Source organism: Aulonocara stuartgranti, assembly GCF_965226115.1.
Source record: "Aulonocara stuartgranti genome assembly, chromosome: 6".
Classification (NCBI taxonomy): Eukaryota; Metazoa; Chordata; class Actinopteri; order Cichliformes; family Cichlidae; genus Aulonocara; species Aulonocara stuartgranti.
Window position 1 is genome coordinate 22,437,752 of NC_138944.1, and position 21,888 is coordinate 22,459,639.

Genomic DNA, 21,888 nt, shown 5'->3' on the forward strand with positions numbered 1-21,888 from the left:
CTCAACGTAAATTACACACAAATAACATTAAGCTACTCACACAGAGAAGAACGGCTGCTGCTGCCATCATCATCCGTCATCATTTCTGCTACACTGGCAGGGCTAGGAGCCAGGACTCTCCTCTTCGGGTTTTTGGGGGATGTTGCTAACTCCGGGTCCGATAACAGGCACCACACCCGCAGTAGATGTGCACGATGTGAGGTCTCGCAGCAAGCTATCAAATACAGTGCATTTCTCGGCTTTTAACAAAATGCTATACGTCGCTAGGTGTTTCATCAGATTCGAGATGTTACCTCCTTTGACATTATCACAGTATCAGCTTAAAGCACTTGTTGCAGGCTACTGAGTTTGTATCTTTTGCTGTGAAGTACAGCCAGACTTTTGACCGCTTGGCCTTGGGCATTTTTAATCTGTAGCTCTGCTCTAAGAGAACTTGCATACCTGGGCCCGCCTACTATGCTTGCAAAGGTAAAATGATTGGCTAGAATCCAAAGTGTATGACATCTCAGGGAAAAAAAAGCACTGAAATAAAGCACCGAAATGTTCACTGCTTTTTGGTCTGGTTACTACTGTTTATGTCAGAACCGGTGCCATAATAGCACCGGATACCGGTACCCATCCCTAGTTCTTACATTTAATTAAAGCACAGTGTCAAGTCTCTTCTGATTCTGATCTCAGCCAATATGGTCAATGTTTTACAACACTGACAACATTGAACATTTTGTCCTGTCATATAGGAGGAACTCAGCAGAACTGGGTCAGGTAAAATGGGCCATTTAGGATTTGAGTGTTTTAGCCCTTTAAACAGCCAATAATATAAACAATTTAAACCTTTGTTGCATCAGTACCTGATTGTTACCATTTGATTCTACTGGTCTGACGTTGATAACAGATGTGGGCCACCGATATCCACGAGGTTGTTGAGCCTCTGAAGCTTCGCTATGGCAATGACAGCAAGTTTACTCAATATGCTGGATGATCTTTTGCATATCTGCTCATCATTTTGAAACCACCAGAAGTAGTATAATGATTGACCTGTCACATGACAAGACTGACCTGATAAGACTTGATAAATAAATGTACATGTGCAAGTAATGATTTAAAATCAGTGCCATGATGCCCTCTGTTGTGTTGCACTATACAAAAAAAGTAACTATTTGTAGACGTTTAAAAAATATTACGAATAATTTTTTTTTCTTGGCAAGTCATCGAAAGTGCCTTAAACAGGAAAAAAATACAGCCGATTAATATTTGATTTGAAGAGCGTCAGTACCTTTAAAAATTCTTACTTGCACACATTTTTCATGGTACATGAGATATTTGAAGCTTCTTGGAGAATTTGAGGAGGCCTCAGCTGCTTCTGTGTCTTCATGTAATCCCAGACTGATTTGATGATGTTTGGTCCCTACAGAGCCACAATCTAATCTGTTGAAGGACTTCTTGTTCTTCCCATGGCTGCAGATGGTTCTTTATGAGTGTGCTTGTGTAGTTGGTGCCATTGTTGTGCTGCATAATAAATCTGGGACCAATCAGATGTCTCCTTGATGGTATTCCTTGGTGGATTGTAATCCAAACATCTAAAGTCTAAAAAGCTTTGAACAGCACTGTATGCGGGACTTTGTATACTATCAAATGCATCAGATCAAAGAAGAGCCAGCATAGCTTTTGAGAACACTGGTTTATTCCCAGTGCAGTTAAGGAGTGTAAACCCAGTTATTAGGCAGATTAAGAAAGAAGCTTCCTCTATATTTCATGAAATTTACATGATGTCATAGATTCATAGACTGTGCTGCTAAAAACTGACATATTCCAGTGTATGCATTTATCTAATATGACATTATAATACCAGTTCATTTCTAAGTGTTATTTTCCAAGAATGCATAATAAAAGCAGCAGTTTTGTTTTACAAAAAGAAATAACCGTATGCATCAGTGGAAACAGTGGGAGCAATATTTCCCTGTAATGTTTAGTGAGAAGAATTATAAAGTCTGCATGAAGCAACACTCCAGCTTTTTACTCAGCACTTCATTAGTTCTGACGTCCCCAGGCGGCTTCTGAGAACAGGTAATCTGCTAAATCAGTTTACCTAATTAGGGCCGTAACCACCTGTAAACCATAAAAAAGACTAAATGTCATAAATTTCAAATGTTTCTGTATCTTTAGAGGATGGTGCTTCATAAAACCATTCAATAATTTATGAAAAACTTAATGCGTGAGCCATAATCATGCAAAGAAGTCCTCATCTTTTAATGCGAACAAGACAACAAGATGTCTTCAAAACACCCAGCACTTCCCTTTCAGTTTCAGCGAGCCGTATTTTTCTCTCAGCTAAGTTGTTATGCAAGTGTTCAGCTCAGACGCTTGCTCATTCACAATTCATGCTCATTGCTTGCACACCCACAACCCCAAACCTCTTTCCTGCCTCCTTATTTTTTTTTATTTATTTTTTTTTTGCTTCCCCAAACTGTAATTCTAAACCTCATAAAAAAAAACAAAGAAAAAAGGGTTTTAAATAGTCTTCATCATTCCATTTCACACTTTGCTAATGGTTTGCGCCTTCTGGTATGTGTGAATCTCCGTGTGACTTCCAGGGCAGGCTGTCATTTATTTAGTAGCAGACATTTTGTATGCGGTTTGCAACATTCTTCTTCATCTTGTTATCCTCTCCATGGACGGGAACAAGAGGCAATGCTGTGCTGGATGCGTCGTGTCAACATATTGGAAGTTAGGTAGTAAGTAGTAGCAAAAATAAATAAATAAATAACAAAAAACAAATGTTAGCAATGCATTAAGCGAAGTCCAGTTGCACATACAGTATCAGTACTTATCTAATCAGACAACTGCTCTCTAGTCACTTTTATACTAAGTTCAAATTGATTCAGTCTCCAGCTGAGTGTTGTGAAGAACACAGTATGTACAATTTGAATGTCATTATTTAGATGTGGGCACCCAGCGTAGCAGAAGTGATATTCTTATTAATGTCCCTATCCAACGTCAGCGTTTTAGTCATTGGAAGCCAACAAACTGTAAAGTGAAACAGAACCTCTGCACTGTGAGAAGCAAATTAAAACGCAGTGTGAGTGGTAGCCAGCCGTCCTAATTAGCCAATTTTGTCGAACATGCCTCAAAATGGTGCTTGTGTTTTCTTTTTGTTGTGTAAATGCAACATTTTAGTAAAGGAAAAAAAATCTGAATAATTCAACACCTGGCAAGTCACACTAGGTCAAGCCTGTTGTTACACGGGAGAGAAGTTTGTTGTCTCCCTGGAAACTGTGAGAAAACACGTCGAAAAGAAAGCTCAGAGACCAGTAGGTCTACCTCGGGGAATAGGGGTAATCTTTTGATGTCGGTGTTAAAAGGTGCAGAGATAATAATCCACTTTGGGAATTGGGAGCAGCTTAACATTTTCTCCATCATAAGTGCCTTCAGTTATGTTCCTCAGTTGTGCAGTAGGCAGAAATGATAATAATGATTTACAGTATTTCACCATGAACGTGAAATGATTTGCACAAAGCTGCATTTCTGACAAGAATAGCAAGTCGTGTAAAAAGAGGACACAGGTAAAGATGACAACAACTGTGGTAACTTCCAAAGTCGAACAACTGAGAAATGAAAATAAAATTTGCCTTTCATTTGAATTTCTGTCGAGCTGTTTGTTCTGGCACCTCACAAAGTTTCAGTTTACTATGACAACAAGGTCAAATTGCCCATATGAACTCTTCTGAAACATCGATCCTTGGTTAAAAGTGTAGAGACAAAAGCATGCTTCTTTTGCTGCAGGAAATGACACCTCTAAGAAGCAGATTTTATCACCCATGGCTAGCTGTTAATTATATAACGACTTAAGTAGGCTGAAAGCATTCTAGTCTACAGCTGGATAAAGATAAATATATTGCAGGACAACCTGCCAGCAGATATCCCATCGGTGCAGATGCAGTGAGACCCAGGTTTGATTCTTTGCATGTCATTGCCCTATATCGCCTGGCATCGGGCATCCTCTGGGCAATAAGAGGAACACCTTAAAGCCAAGATCTACAAGACAGTCATACAGCCAGTGGCCCTTTATGGAGCACAATGCTGGTCAGCCACCAATAAACACGAGCAGATCCTCAACACCATGGAGATGAAGATGCTCAGGTGGATGGTGGGCTTAACCCGCCTTGATCATGTGATGAACAAAGATGTCCGAAAACGTTTCAGAGTTGCCCCACTCAAAAAGAAGATGAGGGAAGGGCGCCTACGGTGGTATGGACACGTCACAGAGAGCGAGGAGAATTCAGTGTCAAGAACAGCCCTTCGACTTGACCCTGGAGGCCGCCGACCACGAGGAAGACAGAAGAAGCTGTGGATGGACGCAATCACCGAAGACATGCACAGTGGATCTTGCACCAGAGATGAAGATGTTAGGAAAAAAGGCTGCCCGAAGGACATCCAAAGCTCTTCTTTGAGTGTTGCCTGCCTTTTGTTCTGTTCTCTGTCAAGATGATCCTCCACTGCTTCAATAATGTTGAGGAGGCCAATCCATGACTGATTTTTTCTATCCAAGTATGCTTTTACTACACTGGCAGTTTGTTTGGGATCATTCTCATGCTGAAAAATGAAGCCGTTATCAATCAAAGGTTTTTCACAGTGTGAATAAGTTGCCCTAACTTAGTCATCTTAAGTAGGGTGTACTTAGTTTTTTAAGGCAACAAGTTTACATAACTTTTTTTAAGTTCTGGGATCTAATTAGATTTTACACTGTGGTCAGTCGAAATCTGGAGGTACAGCCTTAAACCATGGCAGAGCTTTTCAAAATGGCTTCTTGACAGCCACTCTTCCAGTGAGACCATTTCTGATGAGGCTTCAGTGAACAGTAGATGGGTCAACTGAAGAGCCAGATGCATGTCTTGTGCCCTCTGTCAAGTCTTTCGGTTTCTAGATTTGGATTTTCTGGATTTTTTTCCAGCCTGCTACTTCTTTCTTTGCCCTCCACTTGTAACTTGTAAATCTTTGGCAATCACATTGTTGGTGCATCAGTGCTATTTGTTCCTGTCTAACTGAGATAATTTTGGCATTATTCATAGATTCAGCTAAAGAAGATGCAAAAGGTGGAGTGATATGTGGCTTAGCAAACAAACAAAAAATCCTCTCAAAAATTCAGCTCCAAGGACTGGCCTGAAATGAGTGTAAAAGCAGCCAGTGTCCAAAGAAAAAATTTGAAAGACCTTCAGAAAGTCTAGAGAACTCTTTGAAAACTGATAAGAAAGTCTGGCTCCTTCGAAGCAAAATATGAAGAAATAATAGAAGACTCAAAACCTTTGCGGATAGTATTGTATAGATGAATAATTCACAAGAGAGTCTGAAGTTTTATGTCACAAGAAAAAGAATTTGGCACCTTCTTGAGTACATAACTCCTGTAAATCCAAGGAAAATACTATTAGGCTGTGGAGGACCAGGACAAATACATATGGAAAAATGCATTGCGGTCAATGATAACAAGCTTGACTGGAACAGAAGCATCACCTTAAATAAATGCTTATCTCCATTAAAAGATATTTACATATGAATGATCAGAATCTGCAGGTAGGATAAGATTGATTTACGTTCATAATAGTGTTCTTTTCTTTAAAAAATAAAGAAAAATTCACCTGTATTTGTAAACAATGACCCAGCAGATGAAACAGGCCGTCAGGCAGACTAGATATCCACTGGCATACCCACAGGCTAAATAGACAGACTAGGAGTTGGATTCTGAGATTGAGCAAAGTCATAAATATATATGCTAGCATTGCTGATCTTTTCAGCCATCTATAAGCCCATATTTCCTGCCACTGTTATCCATTTCCTTTATTTTTCCTGTATAGTTTAAGTATTTCTTTTCCTGCGGCACTGAATCTGAACCTAAAGTCTTGCAATGCTTACTTATAGTTTTGATTCACTATGTAATTAAGCCTTTCGTAATGGTGCATGGTAACCTCAGTCATTTTAGCACACACAAACATTGCAAACACTTGGTTTATTCCTGCTCTTTTGCTCAATCCACACGTTTTCATTTAATTTGTCCAGAGGTGTCCCAAGGCAGCAATGGCTCTATTGAATGATCCCCAAGCTGTGACCTTTAAGTCAGACCTGCCGCACTAATTAATCCTAGCAGAGCGATACATTCAGAGGCTGAAACAGCATGTAACACAGGCATCAGCCTGCTTAGAAGCCTGGCAGATGAATACATTTCACACCACGAGGAAGCACTAAAACCCCGTGTACATATTCCAACAGCAAACATACGAATGCAATACTCCCTGAGCTAAGCGCTTTAAGGAAGGTTTGAACTGATAATAAAGATTTGAATAAATGTTGAGGAGAACCTATGTCCTATCTTGGGAATATAATATCTCTGGGAACAGTTGGCAGAGAAATTCATGAGACAAATATTTGCACCAAAAGATAAAAGTAAAGAGCCAGGGATTTGAGTCCCACACCTCGCTGAGCACTGCTGGTTTGGTATTCATTTCCCAGCTGGATGAAAACAGAATTTAGTGGACACATAGATTATTCATCTGTGACTGCAGCACAACCACTTACAGCCCTATATCTCAAGAGCAGACCAGAATGTAAAGCTGACGAGAACAAGCGCACGATTGATGATGAATGTGAGATATTTATAAAGCTAATGTGCTGTCCTTAAATATGACGGCACATCTACTTCAACCGAGAACATGCATTTTTCTTCAGACTGCCATTGATAAACACAGAATGGCTTACAAGACAAGCAGCACTGTCTCCCCTTTCAGACAAGACACCATGATTTTCTGTTTTTTCCTTTTTTATTTATAGAGGAGGATTGGCAGGAAAAATGGCATTCACCCGATTCCATTTTTGATGTGATCTGGGATTCTTAAGTGAGTGTGAGTGATGGACTTAAAACATGGATGAATAACTGATGACTAGAAAACAGCTGAAAATTAAATGAAAAGCCCCGAGCTTGTCTTGCCCCCCTCCCTCCCGCTTTCGCTTGTTGTCCTGCTTCAAATGCAGCAAAGCATTTTCACTGAGTTACCATAGAGATGATTATTGCAGTTGCTGTTGTGAAAAATTTGGCTCAAAACCTCAGGGACAGTAAAAACATGGCAGATATGCAGAGCAAAGGAAAAAAGATAAATAAACAGGCGTGCTTCAGAGAGAGAAGCTATGTAGAGTCGTTTAGGGTCAAGAACTTTCAAGAATGGTGCGTATACCCTCTTCAAAAACTTTAAATTGCATTAATATCATTTTGTTTTCTGTGCTTTGAGTAAAGAAATTTTATTTTATGTATATTTATAAGAAGCCATGTTAAAAGAAAGCATGAAAGCAAACAGGTGAGGGTCGTGTCAGGCCTCAAAGGGCTTGTCACTATTTTCATCCAAGTGCCCTTGAATAAGACAGCTAAGTTAAGCTGCTCCAGTGGAGCTGCTCAGTGGTCAATAGTTGAAGACTAGCCTGAGTTGCTCCCAGGCGTGAATGTGTGCGACTGTACCATGAATGTTAAGCAGGGCATAGCTGGGCAAGAGCAAGCATGTTTAGCTGACCTTCCCAGTATAATGTAACTAAAAGAAAAAAAGAGATGCTTCAGTGGTGTTCTAAGGTTATGTGATTTTCAGCACAGCTGTGAGTCAGTCTATATTGGGCTGGGCTGGAATGATCCAAAATGTCATTCCAGCACCTTTGGTTAATGAGCAATTAAATCTGATATGGAGGTTAATGCATATTGCTATTAAATGAGATCTTGTCTTGTGTGCTGCAGCATGGCATTTCTTCTAATGATAGCATGGACATACATGTTTAAGAATACAAAAATAGTAACATCCCACAGCTTGTTTCTTCTCATCCCTGTGATGTGTTCATGCTGCAGTTACTGTGGAGTTGCTCATCTAGCTGATGCTGCAAAAGAGGGGTGAGCACAATAAACAGAGTAACGGATTTTTTGAAATGGCAGCTCCTTTCAAATGCAGCATTTCAAACACCTCAACAAATATCAGCAGACACACAAACTGTGTGTAGCAGACTGGTAACTAAACATATAGATGCTTTATTTCCAGGGACAGAAAAAAACATTAATGTGGGACACAAAGATGGAGAAAGATGTAAGAACGACAAAACAGGAGAAAGGGGTAAGAAATCATTCTCAAAGGTGAGCGCTGTTCAGCAAGTGCAATTTTAAAAACTCTACATTTAAATCATTTTTGGATGGATGGATGGATGGATGGATGGATGGATGGCTGGATGGATGGATGGATGGATGGAATGTCGCAATTCGATTTGATTTTTGTTTGTTTTATAAAACCAGAAATTTGATCTAGACATGATGTGTTGCTGAAATACAGTTTTGTGAAATCAGAATCAGAATCAGAATCAGAATCAGAATACTTTATTGATCCCTGGGGGAAATTATTTTTTGTTACAGTGCTCCATTATAAACCAACATTAAGACAAGACAGACAATATGCTAACTAAGAATAGTACAATATATACATATATATACATACATACATACATAAGTCACTTATAAATAAATATTTGGAAAAGAAACATGTGTAGTTGTAGCAGCAAACAGTGTGTTAAGTGGATGCGTTGTACAGGGAGATGGCCACAGGCAGGAATGATTTCCTGTGTCGTTCAGTGGTGCTTTTCGGTAATCTCAGTCTCTCACTGAACGTGCTCCTGTGACTGACCAACATGTCATGGAGTGGGTGGGAGGTGTTATCCAACATTGTCTTTATCTTGGACAGCATCCGCCTCTCCGACACCACCTTGAGGGAGTCCAGCTCCATCCCCACAACATTGCTGGCCTTACGGATCAGTTTATTAAGTCTGTTGGCATCTGCGACCCTCAGCCTGCTCCCCCAGCATGCAACAGCATAGAGGATCGCACTGGCCACAACAGACTCATAGAAAATCCTCAGCATTTTCTGGCAGATGTTGAAGGACCTCAGTCGCCTCAAAAAATAGAGACGACTCTGGCCCTTCCTGTAAAGTGCTGTGGTGTTTTTAGCCCAGTCCAGTTTATTGTCAATGTGTACTCCAAGGTGTTTATAGTCCTCCACAATGTCAACACTGACCCCCTGGATTGAAACAGGGGTCAAGTGTTTCCTGGTCTTCCTGAAGTCCACGATCAGTTCCTTGGTCTTTGCCACGTTGAGCTGCAGATGATTCTGCTCACACCACGTGACAAAGGAGTCGACCACAGCCCGGTACTCTGTCTCATCATCCCTGCTGATGCATCCAACCACCGCAGAGTCATCAGAAAACTTCTGAAGATGGCAGGTCTCTGTGCAGTGGCTGAAGTCTGTGGTGTAGAGGGTGAAGAGGAAGGGGGAGAGGACAGTCCCCTGTGGTGCCCCTGTGTTGCTAATCACCTTGTCAGACACACACTGTGGGAGACGTACATATTGTGGTCTTCCTGTCAGGTAATCAACAATCCAGGACACCAGAGAAGCATCCACCTGCATCGCTGCTAACTTATCACCCAGGAGGGTCGGCCTGATGGTGTTGAAAGCACTGGAAAAGTCAAAAAACATGACCCTCACAGTGCTCGCCGGCTGGTCCAGATGGGTGTAGACACGATTGAGCAGGTAGATGATGGCGTCCTCTGTTCCGAGACGAGGCTGATAAGCGAACTGAAGGGGATCCAGATGTGGTCTTACTATGGGTCGCAGCTGGTCCAGGATGAGCCTTTCCAGGGTCTTCATGATGTGGGAGGTCAGTGCCACGGGCCTGTAATCCTGGGGGCCACTGGGACGAGGCGTCTTTGGTACAGGGACGAGGCATGATGTCTTCCACATCACCGGGACCCTCTGCAGACTCAGACTCAGCATAAACAGTTTATGAAAGACTCCACACAGCTGGGGGGCACAGGCCTTGAGGACAAGGGGACTCACTCCGTCTGGTCCAGCAGACTTGCCTGAGTGAAGTCTCCTCATTTGCATCTCAACCTGGTATTGAGTGAAGGTGATGGGTGGGGGAGGGGTGTCAGGAATCTCACAGGAGGCAACATGTGAAGAGAGAGGCTGGCACAGTGGTGTGGCTCTGGATTCCAGGCTGACTGCAGGTGAGGTTGTGGGGGTGGGAGCAGACACTGGCTTGCAAAAGGAAATTGATGTACACTACTTTTGTATTATTCAAACTTTCAATTGAAATATTGTATTATGCAATTGGGTAGAGTTTCTTGCATGGTACACTGGTGAGTTTGCAGGGCTGTGGTGAAGTCTATGTACTATGTTGGCTCTCAAATTTGAGAGCACAGGTATGGGTATATATATGTATTTGTAGGTTGTGTATCCTTGAGGTGTTAATGGGGTTATTGAAAATGTGTATATGTGCGTATGTGTATATACGTATGTATGGATAGATAGAAACATATATGTATATATATTTTAAAAAATAAATAAATAAATAAATACACATGACATATAATGTAATTGCAAGGAGGTATTTCTGTAGTCTATTGATACTAGATAGTGGAAAAGGGGTGGGATTAAATAAGCTTATGCTTCTTCCTGCTCCTTTTTGAACATGAAAGTTATTTGGAGTTGTGGTTGCTCGTTTTCCTTTTGTTTTGCTTTGTTCATTTGTGTCTTTTAATTCTATTTTGTTGTACTTTTTCAACATGTTCAAAATAAAGATTCAATCAATCAATCAATCAATAATCAAATGGAAAAGTCCCCTTTTAAAACTTGTTTTATTAGTTTTAATCTTTTAACTTTATGCATCAAGCAAAAATTAAATTATATGCAACATTCTCTGACTGGAAGAAATTTGTTTAATATTTAAACCTATTTTCTGCACATCCCAGCACATAAAATAATTTTTTTGTGTGTTTACACTCAGTCTTTCAAATAGTCAAAGACTATCGGTCGTGTTGCTCTATTTTCACCTGTAAAGCAGGAGCGGGGTAGGTGGAGGTTTACCCTGGTGCAGGTGTGCCGCAGCGGTCAGTGGAAGAATCCGCAAGTTTCTCTGTGAATTTCCCATTACGTCGTTGCGCACTCTGTGCTTTCTTGGAAGTTTAGGGGGTTTTGTTCGCTGTAAAAAGAAGTTTTCTTCCCACGCACAACGGACGCTAATGTTTTTGTCACTTTTTATGGAATCAAACTCAAAGTAAGGTCAGTACTTCCACGCTTTAAACGCTGCACGCTCATACTCTCTCCCGCACTCGATATATTATCCATTGTTGATCTGCACACAGCTGTTGCCACGAACGTTGCACTCGCTTATGTCACTGTCATGAGACATTCTAGCAAAAAAAATCACGGTTTTAGTAATGCAGTAACGCAGCGTTCTGACGGGAAAGTAACGGTAATCTAATTACCGTTTTTGCAATAGTAATCCCTTACTTTACTCGTTACTTGAAAAAAGTAATCGGATTACAGTAACGCGTTACTACCCATCTCTGCCCAGACCTGTGTCATTATGAGGACACACAAGATTTTGTTCTTTCACTGTTTAACTACTAACACAAATCCAACTGATAAGTTGAAAACCACTCAAACAGCACTTCACAGTGATCTGCAGAACCACGTAAGGGCATAGATCGGCTATTATAACTGCTCATCACTGCTTTTTCACCTGTATAACACTACTATGCTAATTGTGTCGCACAAATGGAATAGCAAAGTTTTGTAGGTGCAGCTCTTAGTTGCACACGTAGTTGGTAAGGCCTTGCACTTTTTTCTAATCCTTTTTCGACTTCCTTATTCTCTCTGGAAATTGCTTAGCTGTGTTTGTCCAAGGTAGCCGATTGAGAGGAAATCAGAGTGGAAATTTTCCCTTTGAGCATCAGCATTGTGCTGTGTTTACTTCATCACATGAAGCCCTAATCAAGTCTGGTCTTCACTGCCGTTACAGTCACCTGTGTTTTGTTGTATTTTTAGAGCTAAGTGTTGCTGAGGTCTACAGGGTTTCTTTAAATATGCCAGGTTGCAGAGCTTGAAGCCAATCAGTCCTCACTTCTTCCTGTGTTGGTGAGTAGCTATGTGGGCCCTGGCCTGTAAAGGGTGTTCCAGCATCTTCCATATTTCCTAGCTCCCGCATCAAAATAAATAAATTCAAAGAGTTTTCATGCATAGTGTGAATCAATTTACATACCTGGTTGCAACAAGTCGGTAAAGACAGCGAGAAACCTGCTGTCTGGTGTTAGAGTCACAACAGCCACATTCTCTAATTCTGATGCAATCCATAAATTCATTCAACCTCGTCTCAAAATGCAGTCCAGCCAGCAGTAATGCTGCATGTAAGCCTGACTGGGATAAGATATTTTGCTGTGCAAGTAACCAAACTCTTCAGGACGGTAGAGCCACATCTGTCTTTGTGTACAAATGGATCAAACAAACATTTGTTATTGGTAGGCAGGTTTTTGAGCTTTTCATGGAGCTCTGTCACTGTTTGTCCTTGGTGTCATTCAGCTAATGACTCTGAGGCAAACAGTCTGTCACCTGCATGCAATGCTATTGGCTATTTGTCAAGTGTTGGTGCCATCATTTGCCTGAAGTTAGTAGGTGTTTCTTTAAGGAAAGAGAGGTGCATTAAAGTGGAGTATCATCGAGCACAAACACAAAAGACCCACGTTTGAAGAAAAAACGAGGATGCCTTAGTACCATGTTCTGAAGGATATTTTATAAACTAACAAAGCTGATTTATTGTCAAGTAGTACTCTATAAGAGGGGTGGTAGAGGGAAAATCTAGCTCCTATTTTTTCAAACAAAGTATCTTTTACTTCTTCTGTGTAAAGGAATGGTACCTGGTCAAGGACAGGACTTTCAGGATTTCAAGCATCTATGGGATAGGATTACAAAACATGAAAGCAAGTCATCTAGAGTAAATGCACAGCAAACATACTACCCAAATTGAAGAGCACACACAGAACTGAGCAGTATGACATTACCTTCAGAAACTGTAAAATGGTGCACAAAATAAAACTGTAAAGTACATTTTCTAAAGCTGTAAACATTCCTGAAACATTTCAGGTTAAAACAGATTGAAGACCAGGTGAAGATGCAGGATGCACCTTAAGACGAGTTGTTATTGTCTTGTCGTCCAAAGTATTCCCACACTCCCAAATGATATTACAGTTAATCAAATGACCACAAACCAATTTCCACACAGTGAATTTAGGGCTTTCGGGGAGGGTTGGACCACCTTGGACTAGGTAATTTTGCTTTGTTTAGGAAAATGAAGGGAACGCTTCAAAAGGGTAACAATTCTGCTTTCTTTTACACACATTATATATATATATATATATATATATATATATATATATATATATATATATATTAGGGGTGCAACGATATTCGTATCGATATTGAACCGTTCGATACAGTGCTTTCGGTTCGGTACGCATATGTATCGAACAATACAACATTTGTAATTTATTTTATCAATTTTCCTTCTGACGATGCTGTCTGTGTTGAGCGCTCAGTGAATCTGTGTTCGACTACTCCGCCTAGGCTGCACTGTCGAGCGCAGATCCACTGAGCGCTCAACACAGACAGCATAGTCAGAAGGAAGAGCGCAGGGCAAGCTAGCGAGACAGAAGTTAAGCTCTCCTTGCAACAGGCAAATTGAACGTCATTCAGATCTGGCGTTTGGAATTATTTTGGTTTTCATGTGACGTATGACCCTGAAGGTAAGCGAGTCATGGACTAAAGTAAAACAGTATGTTGAATGTGCCATGCAATGCTCAATTACATTGGTGTGAACTAGTGTGTTAGCGCAGTTAGCTCGTTAACGTGTTGGCCGTCTAGCCCCATGCACGGGGCGATCGGCGGTAGCTCGTTAACGGAGATTTGCCGTGTTGTGGCGTTAAGGTCATTTCAACGAGATTAACCTGAAAGCACTAGCGGGAACACAACGAATATGACTGCACATTTACGCCGACATCATCCTAGTGCAAAGACAAGTGGAAGCAGACAAAAAAAAGCAAGCATGCTACTAACTTTAGCCGAGTCATTTAGACAGCTGTTAGCACATGATTCTCCTTATGCTGCTGAGAATATAGCCCAGAAGAAGCGGATAGTATAGCTTTTATTTTGGAAAGAGACATTTCTCTGTAATAAACTCTCTTTTCCAAAGATGAGTGATTCCTCAATCAGATACAGGGCTTGCAATATCGCTAGCCCGACGTCCCGGAGCTAGCGATTTTTTCAGTCGGGCTACCAAAATCTATCTCTTCCCTGCCCGTCGGGCTATTGTAGGAAGGAAAAATATATGTCAATGCTTTTGCATTCTTTCAGAAATGTAGCTGGGTAATTATGTCATTGGCATCGGTGAGCCACTGTCAATATGTGACATATTGAAATCGCGTTTGAATTTGCGCTTGTTTTTTTGCTTTCACTTTGCAATCGTGCGAACTGTGTATAGAGAGCGACAGCACTGATCTGTGAGTGATGATAATTTGTGCACCAATTCCTCTGACATCGTCTTATTAATCGTTAGCTTACTATGCAAACATGACAAGTGAAATCTCCCACAGCAAGCTTAAACATGTGAGAGGTTGATCGCGCAGAGAATCGCTGAGCTTATGTGAGTGAGTGTGTAAAAACATTTCAGTTCTGCTGAGCCAAATAAGACAGGTCGGGGTGAAGAAGTGACAGCCAAAGAAAAGCTTACCACAAAACGGAGAAGTTATGACAAATCAGACTATAAGGCAAAAAGAAAGTGCAGCTTCATGGTTTCATGGACAAAAGAATTTCTGTGGCTGCAATATGATGAGCTAAATAACCAGGGCTGCACATAAGTGGTCCGCAGGTGCGCGTTCGCTGTCAAAATAAAAAACACGCACAAGGGTTAGGGTTAAATTTAAAAACTGTACTTTTGAGTTAAAATATATATTTATAATTTTAATAAATGACAAATTAAAAATGCATGAACATTTTTTTGTATCGAAAAAATATCGAACCGTGACACCAAAGTATGAATGGTAAGAACAAGATCCGGGCCATCAACACGTACGCCCTGCCCGTGATCAGGTACCCTGCTGGGGTAATAGGCTGGCCAAAGGAGGAGATAGAAGCCACTGACATAAAGACAAGAAAGCTCCTTACCATGCATGGAGGGTTTCACCCCAAGTCCAGCACCCTGAGGCTGTACGCTAAGCGGAAGGAAGGGGGCCGGGGACTGGTGAGTGTCAGCACCACAGTCCAGGATGAGACAACGAACATCCAAGAATACATTGGGAAGATGGCCCCAACTGACCGAGTGCTCAGTGAATACCTCAGGCAGCAGAAACCCAAGAAAGAGGAGGGAAACGAGGAACCATCATGGAAGGACAGGCCCCTGTACGGTATGTACCACCGGCAGATAGAGGAGGTGGCTGATATCCAGAAATCCTACCAGTGGCTGGACAAAGCTGGACTGAAAGACAGCACAGAGGCACTAATCATGGCAGCACAAGAACAAGCTCTGAGTACAAGATCCATAGAGGCTGGGGTCTATCACACCAGGCAAGACCCCAGGTGCAGGCTGTGTAAAGATGCCCCAGAGACAATCCAGCACATAACAGCAGGGTGCAAGATGCTAGCAGGCAAGGCATACATGGAACGCCATAACCAAGTGGCCGGCATAGTGTACAGGAACATCTGTGCCGAGTATAACCTGGAAGTCCCGAGGTCAAAATGGGAGATGCCCCCAAGGGTGGTGAAGAATGACCGAGCTAAGATCCTGTGGGACTTCCAGATACAGACGGACAAAATGGTGGTGGCTAACCAACCGGACATAGTGGTGGTAGACAAACAGAAGAAGATGGCCGTAGTGATCGATGTAGCGGTTCCGAATGACAGCAATATCAGGAAGAAGGAACACGAGAAGCTGGAGAAATACCAAGGGCTCAGAGAAGAGCTCGAGAGGATGTGGAGGGTGAAGGTAATGGTGGTCCCCGTGGTAATCGGAGCACTAGGTGCGGTGACTCCCAAGCTAGGCGAGTGGCTCCAGCAGATCCCGGGAACAACATCGGAGATCTCTGTCCAGAAGAGCGCAGTCCTGGGAACAGCTAAGATACTGCGCAGGACCCTCAAGCTCCCAGGCCTCTGGTAGAGGACCCGAGCTTGAAGGATAGACCGCCCGCAGGGGCGTGCTGGGTGTTTTTGTATATTAGTGCTGTCAATAGATTAAAAAAAATTAACTAACTAATCTCACAATTTTCTGTTATTAATTGCGATTAATCTCAATTACTTTATTAATAGCCTGGCTCCAATTACATTTTTTTATTCTTTATATTTTAAGTAATTATCGTTGTTCACCGAAGTCCGGTGGTCTCCGGTGAGAGCGACATTCCTTACTTGCACAAGCTTGCTGCACTGCTGAGCCCTCTGGTCCCCATACAAAGTGTGCAGTCTCGACACAATGGTTCCTCTCGAGGGCAAATTGTAACACTCATCTCCTGATGCAGCACGAATGACTTCTCTCAGTCCATCATCTTCTACTATGCTAACTGGTCGGCAGTTTTTAGCTATCCAAACAACCAAGGAATTGGTTACCTTTTCTCTCACATTTTTTGTTATTCGTCCACAAGCACCATACTCCTGAAGCGTAGACTGGCGAGGTCCCGTAGAGGTGGATTCAGTTGGGTGTTTTGCTCTCAGGTGATACGCCAGTGATGAACTGCTTCTGTGGTACTTGAATTCAGCGTTGCAAATTGTGCATCTTACTCTCGTTTTGTCCAACAAGCCATCAGGCAACTTCTTAAAGAGAAACTTTCCACCCAAAAGTCCGCCCTCGTCCATGCTTGCGTGTGTTAGCTAGTGTTAGCTAGATAGTAGCATGGTGTCACTTCTTCTTCTTCTTCTAATCATTTCTGTCAGGCCAAACGCCAGCATAGCACACTGTTGCCCCCTCCTCCAGAGGTGCTCATGAATTTAAAGGTCTTAGATTACAGGAAATTAATAAAAAAACAAAATCAGAGACAGCGTTAAATTTTTTTAATGCATTAAACATTTCGCGTTGATCTTAACAATTAACGCGATAATTTTGACAGCACTAATATATATATATATATATATATATATATATATATATATATATATATATATATATATATATTTCTCAATCAAAAAAACAGCACTATATGTATTTACTTTCCTTGCCCTTAAAAAACAGACACGAAAAAAAACAAGACGAGTCCAGACAGCTGCATTTTGGGTGGTATCGGACTCCCTATAGTCCAACGAAACCTGCTCCCATTTTCTACCCTTTTCAGGCATCACACCTGTAACCTTTAAATCACAGGAGATTCTCTCTCCACCTTTTCCAAAGTGTTGTTATACAGTAGCCGTTTCCTCTTGGACTTTTGTCTAGCTATCAACTTGTCCACAGAGACTCTCTGCACTGGCACTAAATTTAATAAAAGCACAACACAGAGAAAAGTTTAAACTGTGTTACGGCTAACATTACTTGATCTGGTGTGTTTTCTTGGGGTATGATGGATAGGCAGCTTGAGGAGGTACTCCGCAGCATTGTGCTATAAGGGACTGAATGAGCTGCCAGAGGAGATCACTGCCTTTCTGATGAGACTCCAGGCTGTTAGGAAGCCATTATGCGGCAAAATACAGCATTCTTCCATCTTCTCCTTATCAAAAGCGCAGGTAAACTAACCTCTGTGCTGTGAGGAACACAATGGCTGCGATCAATACATCAATCGGGAAACGATGCAGTTTGAGACAGCTCTTAATAGTAATCCTCTGTTCAGTCATCCTTCTGGTGAAATAGAAGTTACAATACCTTTATCGTGTGCGGGGCTGTTTTTATGAAGGCCCAGAGTGACTGTGGAGACAGCAGCAGGTGAATTCCCAAGCTTGGCTATGAATAAAATGCGAATCAATAATAATGTGCGTTTTCTAACAGAATTTCAACAACAAGTTCCTAGGATCTATGTGAAGCTTGGGTTATATCTAAGCTCAAAGATGATAAACTTTATAAAGCACCTCAACTACCGCAGCATCTCATATCCTGAGGCATCACCGGGAGCTGCAAATCATGACTTATGAAGAGATCCCTCCATCCTGCGGCTGCAGACAAACAAAGCAGCATGTAAACTGAAAGTCAAATAAGCATTTAACGATCAGAGGAACTTACATTAGACATCCCTTTGTAAGTTCTGCTAACTCCATTTCAGTTTTAGTGGAATATCTCGCCTGCTGAACGACATGATTCAGCTTTTTAAAAGGCTACTGATTTTTTGGCCTATTGAAGGAAGGAAATGACCAAAAAAAATGTTTGTATTAATAAAATATGATGAGATAGGCTTGTGTTGGAGGCAGATTATTCATTAAATTATTCCCAATACACACGTGAAAGGAACTGTAATGATCTTGTCAAGATCTAATTCTGTGTTTTAGAATTCCTATTTGTGTCAGCCTTGTTCCCATTTTTTTTTTAACAAACATCACTTTAGGCAAATTAAAAGCCACCCATGGTGATGTCATGAAAATGTATCACTGCACATCAAAGCCAGTCCCTTCTCAGTATCAGCCCACACTGCGGTCATTCCCACTGGGAGGAATGCTGATGAGCCACGGCACTGACTGGTTGGACATGATAACCCAGCATGTGAGCTCACCATTACAGTCATTACGTGTTCACCAGTGGACCTGGCTGTAAATTAATTTAGCCTTTTCCCAAATCCTCATGTTTTCTTTCCTGTGAGGTTGAAACTGTGGGACAGTTTGAAACAAAAAGATTTAGAAATTGAGCCTAATGTCATTTAATAAGTTAAGTTATAATCTGTTAGTAAGATGTTAATACTGTTTATTGTTATCGAGCTAATGTATTAATTTACAAACATATAACTGAGCCAATTATTGGGTACACCCCATATTACTGTATATTTGCTTTCAAGGGCCAGACTTTCTTATATTTTTTAAAGAGGTCTTTAATAGTACTTTTCTGTAGGTCTTTCAAAGTTTGTCTTTGAACATTTTCATCTTTGATCATTTTCAGGCCAGTCCCCATACCTGACCATTTTTAGAAAAATGCTATTTTTTGTTTGTTGGTTAAGAATTATTATTATTTTATTTTTTTAATGACACATCACTGAAGGGATAGACATACCAGAGAACCTAAATTGTATCCTAAGGTCCTTGTCCTTGTTGAAATAACATAATTTCTTCCCATTTATTTAGGTAAACATACAAAGAAATACAAATGATTGATGGAGTTATGAATGCAGATTTTGATCCACCATGCAATACCATCTGAACGCATCAAATTGGCAACAGCTTGATCCCATCAGTAAAAACATACCTGGATAGAAAAGCACATAATGGAACACAATCAGTCATGGATTGGCCTCCACAAAGCACAGACCTCAACATTACTAATGCAGTGTAGGATTATGTTCACAGAAAACAGAACAAAAGGCAGAAACATCCAAGGAAGAGCTTTGAATGTCCTTCAAGATGCCTGGACAACTATTCCCAAAGACTCCTTAAAGAAATGACAAGAAAGCTGCCTAAGAGAGTTTAGCCTGTTCTGAAAAATAATGCTGGTCATACCAAAATACTGAGTTTATCAGAAGGACAGCTTAAATCTTTGGAGATAAAATTAGAGCGCCAAGGCTGAGGTGGTTTGGACTTGTATAGAGGAGGTTTGTGGTTATACTGAAAAAAGGATGTTGAATAAGAAAATTCAATCTAGGAGGAAAAAAGGAAGACCACAGACAAGATTCATGGATGCAGTGAAGGAGGACATTCAGAGGGTTGGTGTGACAAGAAGACATGAGTCTTCTTCTGAGGAGGCCACTGTGGTGACTCCAAAAGAAGCAGCAGAAGCTTGTTGTACGGCAAAGCTATCTTTGTCTTATGTACCCTCATGCACTGCATTTCCATGTATGTTTGCATATTTCAATACATGCATACACCCAAATTCCTGTTTTCAAAAGAAAATATTATAAAATATGGGGTGACTTTTGCACAGTATTTAAAAGCTAACTCCAAAAATGTGAGTTTATTTAGAAAAATCTGCAGTTCACTCTCTAGATGAAACATTGTTTTTCTGTCCTTATATCCTCATAAGCTAGACAAATAAAGCCTTTCCTCTGTCAGAAGAAGAAACTAATCCGCTGCTGACTTGGGGGAGAAAAAAGAAAGAAAGAATGGGGCTCTGTTTCAAGATCCCTGTACATCCGCTCTTCTATCCTCATTCCTGCCCTCAATTCCCAAAGCAATCTCAAGTTAGTGCTTCTATTAAAACAATACCACCTCATGCAAATTGCTACTGCCAAGCCCCGTGATTTCGTTTCTGGTCCATACTACTACTGCTCTCCGATGCTTTAATGGAGACTGCGCCAACCTGACACTGCAGGAGGTACGTTCAATGTTATCAATAAAACAATCTGATAACGATCGCTGGCACTTTCAGGCTGAAAGGAGCAATATGTGACACTAAACCGATTAGCAGTTCATTGAAGACCGCTGCCAACAAACCAGGGCAATTACAAAACAAAACAAATCTAACCTGCACCTGCACCGCTTCCAGATTGCACAGCATTTTTGGTATTTAAGCACTGTTATCCTAATTGGCAGGTAGCAGCTCATGCCACAGATACATTTCAATAGGAATGTTAATGACCCGACACACACTGCCGGTTAGCTTCCCTGAGCATACTTTTAAAGGAAAAGCCTTTACAACTCAACACAAGATTTACCTGGTCTGTGCCTTTAGCAACTGTTTAATTAAATAACTGATTTACATGCTGGGCACCTTGGTGCTGCTAACCTCTCCTCTTATAAGGTGTTACAGCGTGCACAAGGGCACTTGCAGAGTACCCTGTTGAGTTCATTAGGGCTGCTGCCTGCTCCGAGGAATATTCTTGTTTCTTCAGCTCAGACGATTGACTCGGCTGAAGTCAGCTGAACTCTCTTGGTAATGAGGACTTTGCTGCAGGTCTGTTGCTGGACTTGACTCAGCCATTTATAGCTTTATGAATAAAGTTAACTCTTTGGTCTGAGGGAATAAATTGTCAGCTCAGGCTGTCCAGCTACTCCACCCAAAGAATGACATCAAATGCAGCTGTCATCAACGCCGCTTTGTTAGTGGAGTCCAAAGGTTGCATGTTATGTTGTAAAAGCAACGTCCACCGATAACTAAACAGAAACCCAAAAAACAACCCGAGATGTTTTCAAAATGAACCGAGCACACTGAACTCCAAACCAATTTCAATAGATTTATTATGTCAATTATTGGGATCATGTCTGTGAAAGGTGCTTTATAAAAAATTAATATAGTGCTTTTCTACTCCGAGTACTCAAAGTGCTTTTATACTACAAGCCTTTCACCCATTTATTTACAAACACACACACACACACACACACACACACTCTACAAGCACATTTTTCAATGCCAATGTGCTTTTCATCTAACATTCACAAATTCACACTCCACTGGATGTATTGGGGACAACTTAGGTTTCGATATCTTGCCCATAGATACTTCACTGATCTTTCGATTAGTTATTAGTAGATCTATTTTACCTCCCGAGCCACAGCCGCCGCTGTGTCCAAATTTCTGAGTATGACTGGAGATAGTAAACAACGTTTATCATCTAAACTAGAAAAACTTCCATAGGAAATTAACCTTAAGGGCTTTGTATGACTAACAAGATGAAAACAAGCCAGCTTCCAAAGTAAGTTCATTTTAATTTTGAACCTGCTGTTACTTGTGATAAAGTTGAGTAAATCCTAAAGACGGAGCAGTTAAACTGCACTAAAGGGTTAACTTTGGCCCGATTTAGTTCTTGCATACAAGCAGAACACAGCAGAAGTACAAGAAGGAACTTCTGAGCCTCTAAACAAATAAGCTTTCTGTGCCACTGTCAGTCATTATGTTAATTCACTAATGCAGATTAAAAAGTAATTGTTAACAATGTTTACACATAATAATCTG